This window comes from Acromyrmex echinatior, chromosome 10 (assembly GCF_024713525.1).
Source record: "Acromyrmex echinatior isolate Ae372 chromosome 10, ASM2471352v2, whole genome shotgun sequence".
Taxonomy (NCBI): domain Eukaryota; kingdom Metazoa; phylum Arthropoda; class Insecta; order Hymenoptera; family Formicidae; genus Acromyrmex; species Acromyrmex echinatior.
The window spans coordinates 11664300-11683395 of record NC_141861.1 but is presented as its reverse complement, the minus strand read 5'-3'; the positions used below and the strand labels follow the sequence as shown (position 1 = coordinate 11683395).

General features: G+C 30.0%; 2 long non-coding RNA genes across 4 annotated transcripts in view; one reads left to right on the top strand and one right to left on the bottom strand.

The window, feature by feature from the left end:
• Positions 1–302: 302 nt before the first annotated feature.
• Positions 303–19096, bottom strand: part of LOC147908331 (uncharacterized) — a 21504-nt gene continuing 2710 nt past the window's right edge. The window contains exons 2-4 of one of the 3 annotated variants that reach the window (XR_015546322.1): positions 17909–18031; positions 848–1009; positions 303–674 (exon numbers count right to left, since the gene is read on the bottom strand). This is a non-coding gene — a long non-coding RNA (uncharacterized LOC147908331). The remainder of the gene's footprint in view (positions 675–847; positions 1010–17908; positions 18032–19096) is intronic. The other 2 variants (XR_015546320.1, XR_015546321.1) reach the window with 2 other exon arrangements.
• The window catches only part of LOC147908330 (uncharacterized), a 17001-nt gene continuing 14843 nt past the window's right edge, over positions 16939–19096 (top strand). Inside the window, exon 1 of the long non-coding RNA XR_015546319.1 lies at positions 16939–17673. This is a non-coding gene — a long non-coding RNA (uncharacterized LOC147908330). The remainder of the gene's footprint in view (positions 17674–19096) is intronic.

The window sequence follows — 19096 nt, the reverse complement described above, 5'->3', positions numbered from 1 at the left end:
CTAAGCTTTTTTTTTATATTACTTTCATTTTGAAAGCAGAATATATGTGTCTTCAAGATAAAGAATTTGTATTATAAAGCAAGTAATATGTATTTTAAAGGAGAGAATTTGTGATTAAAAGCAGAGAATTTGTCTACTTCACTTTTGGAAAAAAAACGAAAATTTAAACATACGTATTTATTATCAACTTTATTTGATAACAGCTTTTTAAAGAAGGACAAGCGATGATTAAAAAACCTGTAGAAAGTTACTTAGAGTTATGATCTTGACAATACAGTAAGGTTATTGAAATTGGCAAAAGGTCCATTTACTAAAGTTTTATAAAAAAAATATGTAGGTACAATGAATAATTTTGTTAAACAAACAAGTATATGTTTTCTTTACACTTGATTTATCTCAATGTTCTATTCATAAAAGTATTAGGATATTACGATTATCAGAAAATTAATAGTTTACGAGATATTTAATGTGTCATGTCAATTATATGTGCCAGAAAAATGTACCTATAATATGGTATATCATAAATCATTAATTTTTTTAATTTCTAATTTAAAACTTGTACATGTAGAATGATTATAGAGAAATCATATTACATAAAAAATCATATAATTCTATTTTAAAAAGCGCAAATAAACATTACATCTTTTTCATTGCGTTTCTCATGGCATCTCTATCTAGAAAAAAATAACGTGATTACAATAGGCCTCAACAGTTGCACTTTCATAGAAAATATTTTTTATACTTTATAGAATATGTCGATGTGAAAATTTGTTTGAGACATTCTGTATACATATATACATTAGCGTGCACATATGTATATATAGTAATTTTATTAAATAATTATTACGTTATAATCCATATGTATTGAATGTGATCCTTAGGTCCTGTTATCCGCTGATGCACAAAGATGAATCTATTTTGTCTTCTGTAATCTGTATTGTTTCTGGATAGATCAGAACAGAGTACACGTAAGAGATTATTGACTCGATGAAATCTAGAGCTTGTGTATCTAAAATGAATGAAAAAGATTTAATTATGTTTTTCATTAATATTATGACATATGCATTGTGTATAAGCATATTCTAATTGCGTTAATAAGTAATAAAAAGTCATACTAAATTAGAATTTTTTTTTTCATGTTTTAATATAATATTTTATATACATGAAGTAGATTTTCAAAATATGTTTTCTTCAAAATTTATAATTTAGTTTCAGTTTTAATTTATAATTTGCTTTCAAAAAATGAAAACAAAAGCCACCAGAAAAATACGCGCCTTACAGAAAATAACAATTTGTCAATCAGTAAGCTAATAAATGTTAAACAAAATTGTTAAACAATTGATAAACACATTAAACAAATTCATTCTGTTAAAATGGTCTTTACGTCTAAAAAAAATCGATACCCTTTTTGCTTTCTTTGAATGCTTATAGTCATAAGAATATCCCACAAAAACGTTTTTTTGGAAGAAACAAAAATTGTCCGGAATATCTGAGATAAAATGACGTCGTGTTTGGGGTCACTTGGTCGATTCAAATAGACCGTATCAATCAATTGCTAACTGGCGTTCACCATTATTTATGTTCAACCTTTCGAAATTATTCTAGAACATTTCTCTCCAATAGAGCAAAGTTTCGTTCACTCCTGAGCGTCACTTTCGTTTCTAACGGAAAACGAGAAGGTATACCTGTACTAAAATATTTCAAAACTTCATACATGTTTTTTCCTGAAACCATGTTTTCGAATATGGTGATCACGATTCCAAAAAAATCATTAGTCCGACTGACTATTAATCCGACTTTTACTTTTATGATTATACTCAAAGAACAAATCATTATGGAAACTAGAATTAAAGGTCTACGTTAATTTTTTCTATTTTTTTGAATAAAAGGAAAAAAATTAGAAAAATTCAAATTATTTTTTTAAACTGTTGCCATTTTAAAAATATGACATTAGTTATTTTAGTTCGAGCGAAAATTACAAGTCCACTCATTAAAAAAAAGTTTATTTTTTGCTTTCAGATCAACGATATGACCTGTTCCTTGATCATCGTTTGATCATATTAGTGATGGAGGTCTAATTTCAGTGCCATCTTATTAGTATTTCGTAAAAAGTTAACATTACAAAAAATATTTTTTTACACATATATTGTATGTACTTTCTAGACCTGTATTAGTTTTCATGTATACTTTTGTAGAATTTTTATTCATTCAAAAAATTCTCAACGAATGCTTTCAAAATCGACTCTCAGATTAATGTAAAAACCTCCTTAAAAAAATCTTTCGTTAAAGCATCTTTAGTTAAAGGACCATGTCATTTTTTCTTCTTTGAAAAGTTTTTTCCAGATATCCAGAAGGATATCCGGAAAATTCGTTATCAATCGAATGATTGGGTATCCAAAAAGAATTTGACAACAAATATCCGGTACCCCTTAATTTATTATTCGAAGCCCTAAATAATATATATAAATTATTTATGTGTTAATATTTGGACGTACAATATATGTCCGTTTATCTTAACATTTATTTCTATAGGAAAAGTATAAATTTCGAATTCCAATCACTTTTTGCAAAGACTCTATACCTAATATTTCCTTAACCGAGAGATGCGCAAAAATAATTGAAAATCCTTAATAGTGAATTACAAACATCACATTACGTCATTTTGTCATAATTCAATTTGAAACTTTGAAGTTACATCGCTTATACTTATCCCATCATAAGCGTTAATACATCAAAAAAGAATCGCGGGGGACATTTAGGAAGTTCGTAAAAATTTCACAGCAGAAACGAGTTTTATACAGTTGTGCTTCCGGGACCATCCAAATAATTGCATGCACGCTGCGAGCACAAAAATAAAACTTTTATACGGGACTTTTACAACTTTATTTTTTGAAAGGCATTTACGTCTTTTGACGCGAAGTGCCTTGGACATGGAAGTCTGTCCTATTGCTCTGATTCAATCAATCATCGTATCGTAACTGCATATCGACATGCAGTGCAGCTCTCTCTTACAGTCAAGGAAAGTTACTTTTGTTATTAGTTTTGTTGTTACTTTTTTATGACGATTTTACTGTTACTTTTTATGTTACAATTTTTCTGTTACTTTTGTTGTTAGTTTTTTATGACGACATATGTCAAGATCCAGTTAATCGAAGATAAAAATATAGTTTCTGATAGTATGTTTATTCTGATAGTATGTTTATTCGATTACATTATTTACTCGACATTACTTCCTTCACACACACACACACACACACACACAACGTTTTTTAAAGATACCCATCTCTTACAAATATTTAATAATAAAAAGTAGTAACTAATTATTTTAAGTAATTGTTATTTAATATATTTTTGAGACTCAAAATAAGTATTATATATACATGTTATGTACAGACAATACAGACAACATACTATACATATGTCGTCAAAGTCATAGTCAATGATGGAGATGGCTTCCTTTTTTATATGTTAACGAAAGGTCTTTAAGTATTTCACACTGTAAACATTTTGACGTACAGTGTCACTAAAAATAGCTTACAAAATGAATATACATGTATACACATGTATAATACTAATCCAAAGATAGCTGCAGAAATCAGAGCACTTAACATAATTATGTGTATCGGAAATATCCAGAAATGCTTCTAACGTCAGACGCCAAAATATAGTTACTCTACGTAGTTACGAAGAGAAATAAAAACAAAAAAATTAATAGATGCTAAATTTATAAAAAACGTGTGTAATCAATCCGATTATTATACGAATTATCCAGTTACGTAATCTTTATTCCTTTTGCTCCGAGAGCTTCTAACGTGCCGTTTACTATAACAAGTTTACATACAAAGCACATTTTCAAATCCTTTAAAAAAAAATCATATTAATCGATTATGCGATACAGAACAAAATTATTGTAATTTTAAATTTGAGTAAAAATTGTTGTTGCAATGTGTACAAGAAATGTGACAGATAAAGTTATATTATAATAATGTAAAGCATTAAAATTGATTATTAAAAAAAATTAATTGTTAAAAAAAAATTTTTTTTTAAATTTAATTTAATTCATTGCAAAACTCTATGAAAAAAATTACATATTAACAAAGTAATAGACATAAAATATGATACAATATATAGTAGCTTGCAAATAGTTAGACATCAGCAAAACAGGTGTTACATAGCCTACCAGCAACATTGTATCGTTGTCTAGGACTAAGACAACGATACAATGAGTAGTGAAGCAATAGTTAAAATCATATACATACGCACGCACACATACAGGCGCAAGCACCTACACATATACTAGTTACAGTCTCTCTTAAATACTGAGTGACGCAATAAAACACGAGACAGCAGAACGAAAGCAGAAGGACAAAGAAGGAGAGGTTTTTATTGATATAGGAACAAAATTAAAATATTTGACTGAGGTATAGGAGAAAACGATAGTGGAATAATAAGTAATCTTGATACCTTGATAACAAGAGGGTTAAAAATAAATAGAATGAAGTTCAAAGAGGCGTTGAATAGAAGATATAGAGTATTGAAGCAAAAAAAAAAAAAGAAAAAACAAGAAACAATACAGATGTAGAATAAAACGTTGCCACATCCTAAGCCAGCCAGATCTCTAGTAATACACAAATACTATATATAGTCGTATTTACGCACTAAGAGAAGCGGAGGCAAGAATTTTGGATACGCTGTACACGATATAGGAGTTATTGATTAAGAGCCGAAACGTAGACAACATCGCGTAATCGTAAAATAATGAAATAACGAATAATTGAGAAAAGAGAAGTTTTTAAAAGCAGGAAAGGTGTGGCGAATAAAGAAGATATGGGATAAAAAAGATGTAGACGGGCGTAAGCAGCCCGACACTTGACAAGCACGTATGAATATCCATGAAGAATATATCAACATAGGCACCAAGAATCTTAATAAAGGAGGAGCGTGGAATTGGAACGGAATTAAGAAAAATATCGAAGGATTGAATACGGGAGAATAATATTGAGGAACTGACAATTTGCAAAGATGATTTAGAGGAATTTAGATGCAGTGAATTATTAGTAGACCATTCGGCAATAAATTTTAGATTTTTATTTAACGCAGAACAGCATCGAATGGGTGAAAGAATTTGAAAAAAATTACGTCGTCTGCATACATGAAAAGCTCAGAGGATAGAGAAACATTAGACAAATTAGATAAAAATATTAAAAAGTAAAATTCCGTGAATGGAATCCTGAGGTACTCCAGAAAAAACGGCACGAAGAAGAAAAATGAAGAAAAAAATTATATTTGAAGATTTTTTTTACTGCGTGCGATTTGTATGAAAAGAGCAGATTAGTGAGAGAGCCGCATAGTTTGAGTTTAACTAAAAGTAGGTCATGTTTAACGGTTGAAAGCCTTTTATAAAAACGTTATTTATCGTTTTTATAAACGTATTTTATCATTTTGTATTGATCTGTAATTGTGAATTTAAGACTCCTTTAATGCTCTCAATTAAAAATACTATTAAATAAAAGATAAGTAATATAAGATCAAGCATTATTATATACGGACTGAGAATACAAAAAATTTCAAAATTTTTACCTTGAAACGACAAAGACTAATGAGAATTAATATGTTGACCAGAATCAAATGGATGATTTGGATGATAAGTACCTTGTCATAATAATGCGTAAAATTTATTAAATATGGATAGTAATAAAAGTACGTAAGAGAGGCCTATTTGGCCAAAGTATATAGATAAGAAAGATATGTCCTAAGTCATCCACGAGGATATTCGAACATGCACAAATTGCAAAATGATCCAATGATCAATAATGGTGCCAGCGCTTTTTCTAGCATCTCTGCCATAGTTTCCGAATCGTCGGCTAGTATTTTAACTGAATTAATTCTTGCTGCACGAGGCACAAACACGTTTTAATATTTTTTACAAGATTTTCAGAAATAGTTTTCGCAGTTCCTCTAGGAATTTTATGGAACTACACTGTAAGATATGTACACTGAGGGATAACGTATGTAAATGCCGTTTAATCAACAAGTGTTAACCAACAGACTATTGGACATAGATAATCTAGATTAGATTAGGTTGATTAGATTAGATTGGATCTAATCTAGATTAGACTGCCTTCTTTTCACGGAATTTATATTTATAGATATGTAGATTGAGGCCACTAGATGTGGATCACTCTTGAAAGAATAATTCATATTTCATATTTTATATTTTTATAAAGATTACATTATGGATTTTATTTCATTTCGGTACTGTTTTATACGTTTTAATGTTGATTAAATTACATAATGACAATTATTCACAATTAGACTTCATGTACTTATTGCGAATTAATTTACCAAATATTTTATCTTTTTGGGATTTAATTTCATCTAAACATGATATCAACTTTTTTCATTAAATTTATTGCTACTTACTCCTGTAAAAACCATAAGGCAATATTTATGATATTATACTTTCTATGAATTTTGTACATATCCTAGTTTATGTTTCACGTTTTGTTAGTAACGATATTAATAAAATGTTCAGTGCTATTGCTAATAAATAAAAAAAAATTGACGCTTGAAAAAGATAAAGCAAATGCTAAAGAATCTTGTGATATGCATTATTTGATGTATAAAAATTACTATTATTATTTAAATATAATGTGTGATCCCGAACTAGTGCCTGATCCGCATTTAATGCTTTTACTCTATTTTTACAAGGTACGAATGATTGTAACATTTGGATTTTTTTTATAAGTACAAACATGCTTAATGGATTCTTTTTATTTACATGGCTTCTAACAACTCATGGCGACTTAAGTTGAAGCTGACAACTTTAATAAAATATTTAATGTATTGAAGATATGTGAAATTATAATGCTCTTTGTAAAGGTAAGTACAATTATTTTTACAATGATGATATAATTTATTAATGTAAACATAAAACGTGATGTTATTAGGTATTGGAATTAATTCGTAGCGTTTTACAAGAGATGGCACAAGCAGTACACTATTTCGTTGTTACCTATAGTTCTGTATACATTGTAAACATCTATCATAGGACGTCATTTGCCGTACATAACCTTTCTTGAAATCATAAATAACAATACTGTATAATTCATTGAATATGTCAAAATTTGTGCCAGATAAAGTGTTTTTGCGGGGAGTTTTGCTTCATTACTTTAATATGAACAAAAGTGCAGCTGAAGCTCATCGTATTTTAGTGGATGTGTATAGTGAACATGCTCTGGCTGAGCAAACGTGTAGGAAGTGGTTTGCACGTTTTAAAGCTGGTGATTTCGACTTGGATGACAAGGAGCGACCTGGTCAGCCGAAAAAATTTGAAGATAACGATTTGCAGGCACTGCTCAATGAAAACTCATGTCAAACACTTAAAGAATTATCTACGTCATTGGAAGTTGACTTCTCAACAATAGGAAAACGTCTTAAAAGTTTGGGCATGATCCAGAAGGAAGGACATTGGGTCCCATATGAATTGAAACCAAGGGATATTGAGAGACGTTTTCTCACGTGCGAACTGCTGCTTCAACGGCAGAAAAGAAAAGGTTTTTTGCATCGGATTGTTACCGGTGACGAAAAGTGGATCCATTATGACAATCCAAAGCGCAGAAAGTCATGGGTTAAGCCCGGCGAACCATCAACATCAGTGGCAAAGCCCAATATCCATGGCTCAAAGCTCCTGCTCTGTATTTGGTGGGATCAGAAGGGTGTCATATACTACGAACTGCTAAAACCGCATGAAACCGTTACTGGAGATCTCTACCGACGGCAACTGATGCGCTTGAGCCGTGCATTGAAGCAAAAACGGTCGGAATACTTCGAAAGACACGATAAAGTCATCTTGCTGCACGACAATGCTCGCCCACACGTTGCAAAACCGGTAAAAACATACCTGGAAACACTTAAATGGGAAGTGCTACCGCACCCGCCGTATTCTCCTGATATTGCACCTAGCGACTACCACTTGTTTCGATCATTAGCTCATAGCTTGTGCGAGCAGAAGTTCACATCTTACGAAGATTGTACAAAATGGTTCGATTCCTGGATTTCATCTAAAGATGAACAGTTCTTCCGACGCGGTATTCATTCACTGCCCGAAAGATGGTCAAAAGTAGTAGAAAGTGATGGGAAGTACTTTCATTAATGTATTTTTTAATGCTCATGTGAAATAAATAACATTCTTTCATTAAAAAAACGCTACGAATTAATTCCAACACCTAATAATTTTACGTGATGTTTTTTATTTTTATTCTCAAAATATTTATATATATATATATATATATATATATGCACACAATTTTATGTGCTTACATGTATACACTATTACACTATTATAAATATAGTATTTATTTTCGTAAATTAAAAGATTTGTGCTAAATATGCTGCAAATAAAATTTGATTTTGGCTAATTGTTTTGCCTTCTCTCTCTTTTTTTTAAATCACTGTAAAAATTCAAATATATTATTAATAAACACGCACGATATAGAAACCGTCCTATATCTATACATATGGATGGATTGTAAAATGATAGAAAAAAAGCTAATATATAAAGATATAATGGACTTACGAGATATAATGAAATTATGTTTTATCTCTTTTTGTAATATATATTAATGAAAGGTAAAACGAATAATATAAATATAAAGGAAAGTCATCGATACTGTTATAGATTTTCTAAAGCGACACTCTCAGAAACTTACTATTACACTTTATTTAATATTAATAATTAAAACATGATCTGTTAACTGTTTAGTTAATTAAAAAATTGTAAACGCGTAATTCGTATATTTTTGACTTGTTTTTATACAAAATTAGCTAAAAACGAATTCTATAAATGCGAAAATAAAATTCATTTAAATAACAGTGACTGTATTATTAATAATATTACATCGTTTTAAATGCTTGTAATTTCCTAAATCAGTTTTATGTATATTATTTTTTCTCTCTTAGTTTTTTATAATACGATTCAATAAATATAAAATCAGGGTGCAATGTAAACTGGCACACCTGTCTATTAAATATACCATGAGTTATCTTAATTTTTGTAATGTTGCTTTATAATGCCAAATAACTATATCAGTGCAATGGTGCATATAACATATAAGAAACTATCGCGTTATATATTTACATCTTGCATAACAGCATAAAATAATTACGTATATAATTTAACAAAAATGTTTTATATCGAATTGAAAAGATTCTGGAAAATCTTATATACATTTACATGCAAGTATTTTATACAGATAATTTCTGTAAAAAAAAAAGAATAGGAATATGTGGCATATATTATATTACTGCCTACTGTGTCAGTTTTGGAGGTTATTTTATCGAATGCTTATTTTTGCTTATGAAAAAATTGATTATTGCAAAATTATAAATAATATTATAAAAACTGCTTATATTATCTGATAGAAAACACTTTTTAGTTTGTATTTATGTATTTAAAGTTTATTTATTTTTATCTTTTGTTTTTAATTTAAAAATATTGTTTAAAAACAAAATGGTATGGCGGTATCGGTGACCTTTTCCTAAATGTAGAAAATAATATTACTGTTATATTAGAGGAAAAAGTTTTGGAACTGGTTGTCACATGGGTTTAATTTTCAACAAGCTAATATTATAACTAAACCAAGTATTCTCTTTGTACTGTAGATTGCTGATTGTGTAAAATGTTCTGCATTAAAAACGTATTTGTTACTAATAATGTTATAGCCTGCCTGTTTTTACCAAACATAGTTATATAAAAAAGACATTACTTCGTAATTCCATTTTTGCAGACGTGTACTTTAAGGCATTTCATTAAATTAACTTATTTGAATGTTTAATTTCAAATGTCTTAAAATTTAGCAATTTTTATTTCTATATTCGAAGATACGGAATTAAAGCATTTGTTCAATAATAAACATTGTATTATTAAAACATATATACAGGGTCCGGCAAAATGATCTCCCACATTTTAATCTTTAATAAAAACGCCATTGTAAGTGCTATTTAGATTTTATTTTTATTAACTGAAAATTTATGCTATGCCATTTGTTTTTATTGAGTTTTGAAAATTACAGAGTCCAAGTGGCGACCATTTTTTTCGATACACATTCGAAGCTGATTTCTAAAAGTTTCCATCACTCGAGCAATAATTTGAGGCGATATTCCTGTAATTTCTTGGCGTATTGCTGCTTTCAATTCGTCAATGGTTCGGGGTTGGTGTTGAAAAACCTTCGCTTTCAGGTAGCCCCAAAGGAAAAAACGCGAAGTGAGTACGAAAAGTTCTTTGCGTCGTAATCACAGATTCGTTACTTTTCATAAATGTTTCGATAACGAAGGCACGATGCTCGCCCGTCCAATTCATGACAACTGAAATGGCAAGGCGCGAGCTACCAACCGACTACGCTAAGCTCCCCCTCTCTTCAGTGGTTCGGGGACAGTGGCGGTGCAAAATGTGGGAGATCATTTTGCTAGACCCTGTATAACATATATATTAAATAAAAATGTAATGATTCTTATTGCTGAGTTAAAATTCAGGCTTTCTTGAATCATATGCGAATTTTATGTTATTATTTGTATTTTATAAGTATACAAGATATCCTTTCTAAACAAAATGTTATAAATATGTATAAGCAATTTATGTATTTTATATTTTATATAAAACGATTTAATTATATTTTATGTTGTATTACATTTTATTATATTATTCTTTGTACATTATAATTCTTTTTTTGCTTTCTATAATTCGGTATTAAAACATTGCATGAAAAATAAATTGTATGTAAACATGAAAATATTCAAATCCAGCAAGCACAAAGTTAAATGTATCGTATCTCTTAGATGTAATTTTTCACATTACAATAAAAGTGTAATATAACACATTTTATTACATTTTATTACATTAACTTGGTGTTTAAAATAAAAAAGAGGGTCGCTGCTAAAAATTAGTGTGAAGGGCCCAAGGTTGATCTTTAAAATTACCGCGGTGTAAATGTTTAAATGGCCGCATTTAGGATTTGATCTGCACAGAATCGTACGAAATTTGTCTTCAGAACATTGATAAAAACAAAAATCGTGAATCAAATATAATGAGAGAATAATAGAAGCATAAACAAAACTTCTAGGAGGCGAAAATTGAAACAATGGAATGTAAAAAAAATCTAAATGCCTCTTTTATGTTTCGTTGTTTCAATTTTTGTCTCCTATAAGTATCGTTACGCTTCTATTATTCTCCAATTCCATTCGACTTACGCTCCAATTTTCATCAAGAAACGAGCACACTTGTAGCGTTTATTTTTGGCTGCATTAGTGTAGACAGTGTATAATCATATTTCTGTGGCTGCAGTATAAGTTTTATGCACAAAGTAGAATTTTGCTATACCACCTCAAAGGGTTAGTGTATATAGAGCCAGTGTGATATTTAAAATTTGAAAATAAAAGTTGACGAAACAGAATTTTAGCACAATAGTAGGTCTGTCCGCATTGCTTGCACTTTATGCGATCAGCATCTTCTTTCTACGCCTGAATATATATATATATATATATCTCATTTTAAGTGCAAACATTTTTTAAGATTTCAAGCTCCGCAAACAGACATAATTGATTGTCTATAGCGCGCATTGCACGCTTGCTATAGATATACTCCTGTCTTTGTGTATACTTCAATTTATTTATCGTTGCAACGTGTATAAAATACTTAAAAAAGTATTTTAGAGAGATCAAGATTTCATATAAGAGATAAAAAGTATTTATCATATTTTATTTTGTCATACATATGCTGACAAGAATAATCGAAAAAATAACATACTTAATCCTAATCCGTCTTTACAATAGTCTTTATAATAGTCTTTACAAGATGCGACATATTTGCATTATAATTATGGGATAGTAAAGAAAAACTGAAGTTATTAGAAGTTAGCAAATAATATTAAATATAAAGTTATGTCTTATCCTTGATTTATGTCTTTTTAGTATGGTTCTCTTTCTAGTTTTACTCTTCCTTTTCTTCGTAAATTTGATCATGTATTAGGTGTACAAATAAGTTTCCGCCGTTTGACAAAAAACGGCGCCACTAACAAGCTATGGTTAAAATTGTTTGATGTAAAACATTATATCGTAAGGTTGGACATCTGTCAACAACATAATCTTGAAATACTAGCGATTTTGTATCAGTATCATACATTTTTTTTTGTGCGAAAATGCCGAGTTTTGACCCGAATAAGCGTCATTTGCGGGAACTTTTGATTTACTTCTTTAATTTGAAGAAATCTGCAGCTGAAGCTCATCGATTGCTTGTAGAAGCATATGGTGAGGCTGCCTTAAGTGAGAGAAGTTGTCGTGAATGGTTAAATTCGTTAAGTTCTTAAATTTTCAAAAATTTAAGAACGGTGAATTTGACGTCGAAGACAAAGAACGTAGCAAAAGACCGAAAGTGTACGAAGACACGGAATTGGAAACATTATTGAATGAAGATTCGTGCCAAACGCAAAAAGAACTTGCACTTACATTAGAAGCGATTCAACAAGCAATTTCACATCGTTTGAAATCATTGGGAATGATTCAAAAGCAAGGGAACTGGGTTCCATATGAACTGAAGCCGAGAAACGTTGAACGCCGATTTTCCATATGTGAAATGCTGCTTGTCAGGCATAAACGAAAGGGTTTTTTACATCGTATAGTCACTGGTGATGAAAAATGGATCCACTACGATAACCCAAAAAAGAGGAAACCATGGAGATCATCTGGCTATGCTTCAACATCGACAGCCAAGCCGAATATTCATGGAAAAAAAACTCATGTTGTGTATTTGGTGGGATCAGCTTGGTGTCGTGTATTATGAATTGCTCAAACCGAACGAAACCGTTACTGAGGCTCTCTATCGAACACAATTAATAAGATAAGATTGAGCCGAGCACTCAAGGAAAAACGCGCCCACTACTACTCCAGGCATGACAAAATTATTCTCCTGCATGATAATGCTCGACCACATGTTGCGGCGCCGGTCAAAACCTACATGGAAACACTCAATTGGGAAGTTCTATCCCACTCGTCGTATTCACCAGACATTGCCCCTTCCGATTACCATCTATTTCGATCGATGGCGCATGGCCTGTCTGAGCAGCACTTCACATCATAAGATATCAAAAAAAAATTGGATCGATAATTGGATAGCCTCAAAAGATGAAGCGTTCTTCCAACGCGGTATCCGTATGCTATCAGAAAGATGGAAAAAAGTAGTGGCTAGCGATGGACAATACTTTCAATAAAACATTATGTATCATTCTTTCACAATAAATGTTTAATTTTTTATTAAAAACAGCGGAAACTTATTTGTACACCTAACTTTGTTCAGCATTCAAATACTTTGAAATATATTATTAGGTGTTGGAATTAATTCGTAGCGTTTTACAAGTGATGGGAAGTACTTTCATTAATGTATTTTTTAATGCTCATGTGAAATAAATAACATTCTTTCATTAAAAAACGCTACGAATTAATTCCAACACCTAATATAATACATATTCAAAGATCTTTTGCGCTGAACACAATGTTATTGATAGAATTTGCATAGTTTGTCAAGATTTTGTGTGGAGATGAAGTGAACAAAAAATAACATTTTTATAATTTTAACATTTTTTATAGTAAACAATATTAAGTGAAATGAGCTGATAAGTGTTTTAACACAAACATTTATAAAGGAGAAATTATTTTTAATCAAAGTGGGTCTTGGTGTTCAATAATATTCATATATACAAATGATATACAAATACAATTTTTTACAATAAAATAAAAAGTTGTTTTGAAATTATGTCTACGGAAACAATATATATTATAACTTAATAAAAATAAATGATACGATCATATCTTAAAATTTATTTGAAAATTTATCTTGAATTGTATTTATAGACCCAATAAACTTTATTTAGAAACAAGATTTTGTTTTGCTGTAAAAGATATTGAAAATAGTAAAAAATGCCATTTTTTACCCATTTTATATCAATTTACCCAAAATTCTGATTACACAAATTTTACCAATGGCATTGTGTTTACCAAGAAAAAATTTTCGAGATATGTATATTGTACTTCGGAGAAAAAGAAAAGTGACTTTTTATCGAACAGTGTAATAAGCTTATGCAAACAACTGCTAATGATAAACAATAAACGTGCAAGATAAACTCAATACGACGCACTATTTCTTTAAGCATTAAATAAATTTTTTACACTAAAAAAGGAAACTTTTCAAATAATTTCTTAATTAATTACAATTAAAATCGGACATTAAAATTGATCACTTCGCCAAAATAATTTTTTAAAATTGAATCCTTAATTACACATCGATGTGAATCCAATGTTATCCTAAATATGAAACATTGTATATTGATTCAACAATTCCGTAAAAGGAGTGTATAATTATTACTTAATAAGTTAATACAAAATAAACTTTTTCCAATTAGAAAGAAACTGTTTTCTCTTTCTAGGAAGAGTTTAATTGGACAAGTGCATGGATTCAAACAGAGTTGGGAAGTAATGCATTACTTGTGTTGTTACTTTGTTTGTTACATTTTTTTGGTAACGATCGTTACTTTTTTCTGTCTGTAACGCTAACGGTAAGATTATATTTTTGTAGTAATGATAATGATTTAACTGTTACTTTTATCGTTACTTTAATTTTTATTAGATTGGATTGGATTATATTTTGATTGCTGAGCTGAAAGATATTTTGCTTTTATATCTCTAGAAATGTATTTCTAATCACCCAAGTTGTGTCGTTGTTATAACTAATAAATGAAATACTTAAAAATTGTTTTAATGCTCGTAAGTACAAATATATATTTTAAGTACAAATATATATTAAGTACAAATATACAAATATATATTTACAATTTAACATTGTATTATTTATAATAAGAGGTTATTAGTTGCATAAATACAATTACAAAATATTCACTTTCTCATTTTTATTTCTTAAAAAATATTTTATATTTTATATTTTAGACTGCATTCCAATAATATCTATCAGTATTGAAGATCTATAATTCACATTACATGTATACTATTTTTCAGTGCTGGAAGTGAATCTTAAAATACATTTTTAATAATGACATTAATGTTTAAAAGCCATATTTAATTTAAATTCGATAATTGTTGAGTTTAGCTCCCAACGATTGTTTTTGCCAGATTCGGTCGTTGTATAAAAATGCCTCGAATAAAATTAATTTTATCAATATCGTACATGAGGGAATTACAATAAATTCAATAATTTCTCGGAAAGTAATTCGTTACTTTTTCAAGTAATACTTTTATAATGAATAACTAGTAATGATAACAAGTTATTTTTTTTAACAAAAAGTAACTACTGTAACGGTAATGCGTTATTTTTTTAAGGTAACATTCCCAACTCTGCTCACTAGTTAATTCGCATTATTACCTTCCGATAGAGAAGAGAACTGCAGGCGATACGCATCCTCATGCCAACATGTAACTATTGCATGACTGAGTGGTGTAACAACATAATGGTGATGACATTGGTAATGACCAGGAAGGTGATGTAGATCATCACTTTGTTTGTTGAGATTTTATGTTTCGTGTTAGGATCACTAATACAGGGTGGGCCATCTATTGGTACGTTTTTAAAAATGCGATCAAATGAGCATACATTGATATTTTTTATTAATTTTTTTTTTGTTGTGAAGCTAAAAGTATCCGCGTCAAGAATGAAAAACGATTTCGTTCATGTGGCTCCCTCTACTGGCCTTACAGTATGCCATTCGGTCACCCCAATTATTAATGACATTTTGGACTACCTCGGCGCCAATTTCACTCAAAACAGTCGTAATATAATGTCATCCACTAACATCCCTTTCTCACGAACTTTCCTCACCAATTTGCGTATAGCTCCTTCGGTGGGTGCTCTATCACGACCCATATTTCTTTTCAAAATTCGTACAGTTTCGGCGACACAGCACTGACTTTGAAAATAAGTTTTTAAAATTTCAAAACGCTCTTCAAGAGAAAACATGTTGTTTCGTGCCGCGGACGGTATGACTAATAAACTGTCAAAATTTCGGGTCTGTAGCTCGTTCGGTGTTGCCATACGACGAATACGATTCAAAAACGTACCAATAGATGGCCCACCCTGTATATATATATATATATATATATATATATATATATATATATATATATATTAATGTATATATATATATATATAATTTTGTAAATTTAATATTTAAATAATAATAAAAGAAGTATTGATTCCTCAAGTTTATCGAGAAAGAGAGACACTTAAAATTTCGAGATATTAGAAATATTTTTTAAAAACCTAAGATGTCTTGTATGTATTTATATATTGCAGCAAACGCAATTTGGCGATAAAAAGCCTAACGATCTCCAAATGACTTCTTCGCTTAGCGTTAGCACCTTGGATTTTTATCGGCGCACTTGGATCCGTGCACCGATGCATATTCCCATTCGAGGTAATAATTTTTGCAACAAGAATTAATTATTTACAAATTTTAATATGTTATTCAACATTATTAAGATCGTTTCGAAGACGCGAATAAGCATAAAAATTTGTTAAATTGCTAGCCAATTTAACTCGTGATATTATTGCGGTAGTAAAGTTAGCGTTTTCAAGACCAAAAAATCATTTCGGCGCTTCTAGGGACTAAGTACATAGTATATAAATTCACACAAGAATCATACAAGCATTTAAAATCCAGCTAGATTGTTTAAGGCTTTGATTTCTATAGTTTGTGTTATCACACATATATGGTCCCATAATATGTTATATTGTTTTCTTTTTCTCTTTATTAGTCAATAATATTTTAAATTTACAATCTTTGTTGTATCTCATGTAATATAATTTTATTACTATTTGCATTACTATTTAACTATCTTGCATAATAAATATTATTATTATTATATAATTATTATTATTATATATTATTATTATATATTATTATATATCTGCTGTATAAAATTTCTTCCTTTTGTATTCTTAGAGAGCTTGCCCTCTAGAAAGAATATCAATAAACGCCTTTATCTCTTTCTCTTTCTCTCTCTCTCTCTCTCTCTCTCTCTCTCTCTCTCTCTCTCTCTCTCTTTCTCTCTCTCTTTCTCTCTCTCTTTCTCTCTCTCTCTCTCTCTGTCACTTACCTTGCAAAGATTCGTTATCTTTATACTATTGTAACTTGACGGATAAAGATCATGACTATGGAAAAGCAATACGAAGGCTTTTCACATTCCCATGTGACAAATTAACGTCAAGTAATAAAACAGGAGATAGTTTTTTTTTAAATATATTGTATCTGAAGAACTGTAATACTTTCACTGATTTACTCACACACTTTATACCACAAGAATGATTTACGAAGAATGATTTAGAAACGATTCTGTCGGTTTATTATTATTAATTAGTACTGGTTAATTATTCAACTCGAAATCACTTGAAATAAGATACGCGTTACATGCACAACTCAACGTAACCTGACGCGAAGACTGAGCTCGACGACCTTCAGGTTATGCACCTGCTTGATTGTTATCGAGCTCAGTCCAGTTTAATCTATGCATCGGATCGGTTAATTTGTCACATGGGAACGTGAAATGCCTTCGCTTTTCCACGGTCGTGATCTTTATCCGTCAAATTACAGTATAAAGACAATGAATCTTTGCAAGGTAAGTGACAAAGAGAGAGAGAGAGAGAGAGAGAGAGAGAGAGAGAGAGAGAGGGGGGGGGAGGGAGAGAGAGAGAGAGAGAGAGAGAGAGAGAGAGAGAGAGAGAGAGAGAGCGTGCGTGCGTGCGTGTGTGCATGCTCTTATTATATGAAATAGAATAACTTTATATCCTTAGACAGCTGATCGCAACGAGTGATCGTTCACGTCAGACAGTTGGTACGTCGCCCCTGCTTACCTTCTATACGTAGTCTGTGTTTCGCTATCTTTATCCTTTAAGGGGATGCTGGAGCGAAGGCCGAAGTTGATCAAGGTCGATATTACAGGTTTTCATTTCCAATGTATAAACTGCTTACGCCCTCTGAGTTAATATGATCATGCAGAAAATTCGATCGATTAATTATCGATATTTTTATTCCGTTTCCTACATTACCATCTTAACAGGGACGTGTATTAGGGTCGGTTCCACAATGTAAGATTTATTTTGGAAAATTTTCCAATTTTAGAATTGAAAAAAAAATAAACATAATTGAAGTTAATCTTATATTTGTAGAATCGGACCTTAGAAATTTAGTTGCATTATATACATATTTAGTTGTATTATATACACATGCAATGTAGGCCGTGTTCTAATATATATCACCAGTACTAAAAGTCTGTAATATACATGAAATACAGATTTTTAATTAATAGATATATCGATACGAAGCCGTAATAGCACTTTTTTCTTACATCCAATACCATTTTAGGTTACGATAATATATTATCATAAATGAATATCATAATACAAGGGAAAGAGATGTTAGATCGAGTAACGACGCTTCCCATGATTGAAAAAAAAAACATCTTTCCGTCGAATATGGCCAACCCTGTATATACATATGGATATTCATGCAGATATTCTCTATGTCCATTTTTATCCAATATTAAAATTTTATATTATAATGTGTATAATGATATATAAAATGTAATTCTAACGTTGTATATAAAAAGACATTCATGAATACGAATTACAATTACATTTTATGTGTATTATAATATATGTGTATATACACAATAACACAAAAAATATTATACTATTATTGACATATTAGTGAAGACATAAACATGTTAGTGAATTAATGATATATGCAATATTAAAATTATATTTTGTACATTATTGTGTATATGTACATTATAATACTATAAAATATAATTATAATTTATATTCACTAATAATGTTTTGTTATATGTTACAACAATATTAGAATTATCATAGTATAATATACATACAATTTTCTATATTAGATATATAGTTGACATATTAGTAATGTATAAGTACTATAAGTATCTATCTCTTTTTATTAGACAGAGTAAAAAGAGTTACATTATGTATGTGTGACAATAATATATGTTACATCTTGACTAAACCCTAAATGATATTGAT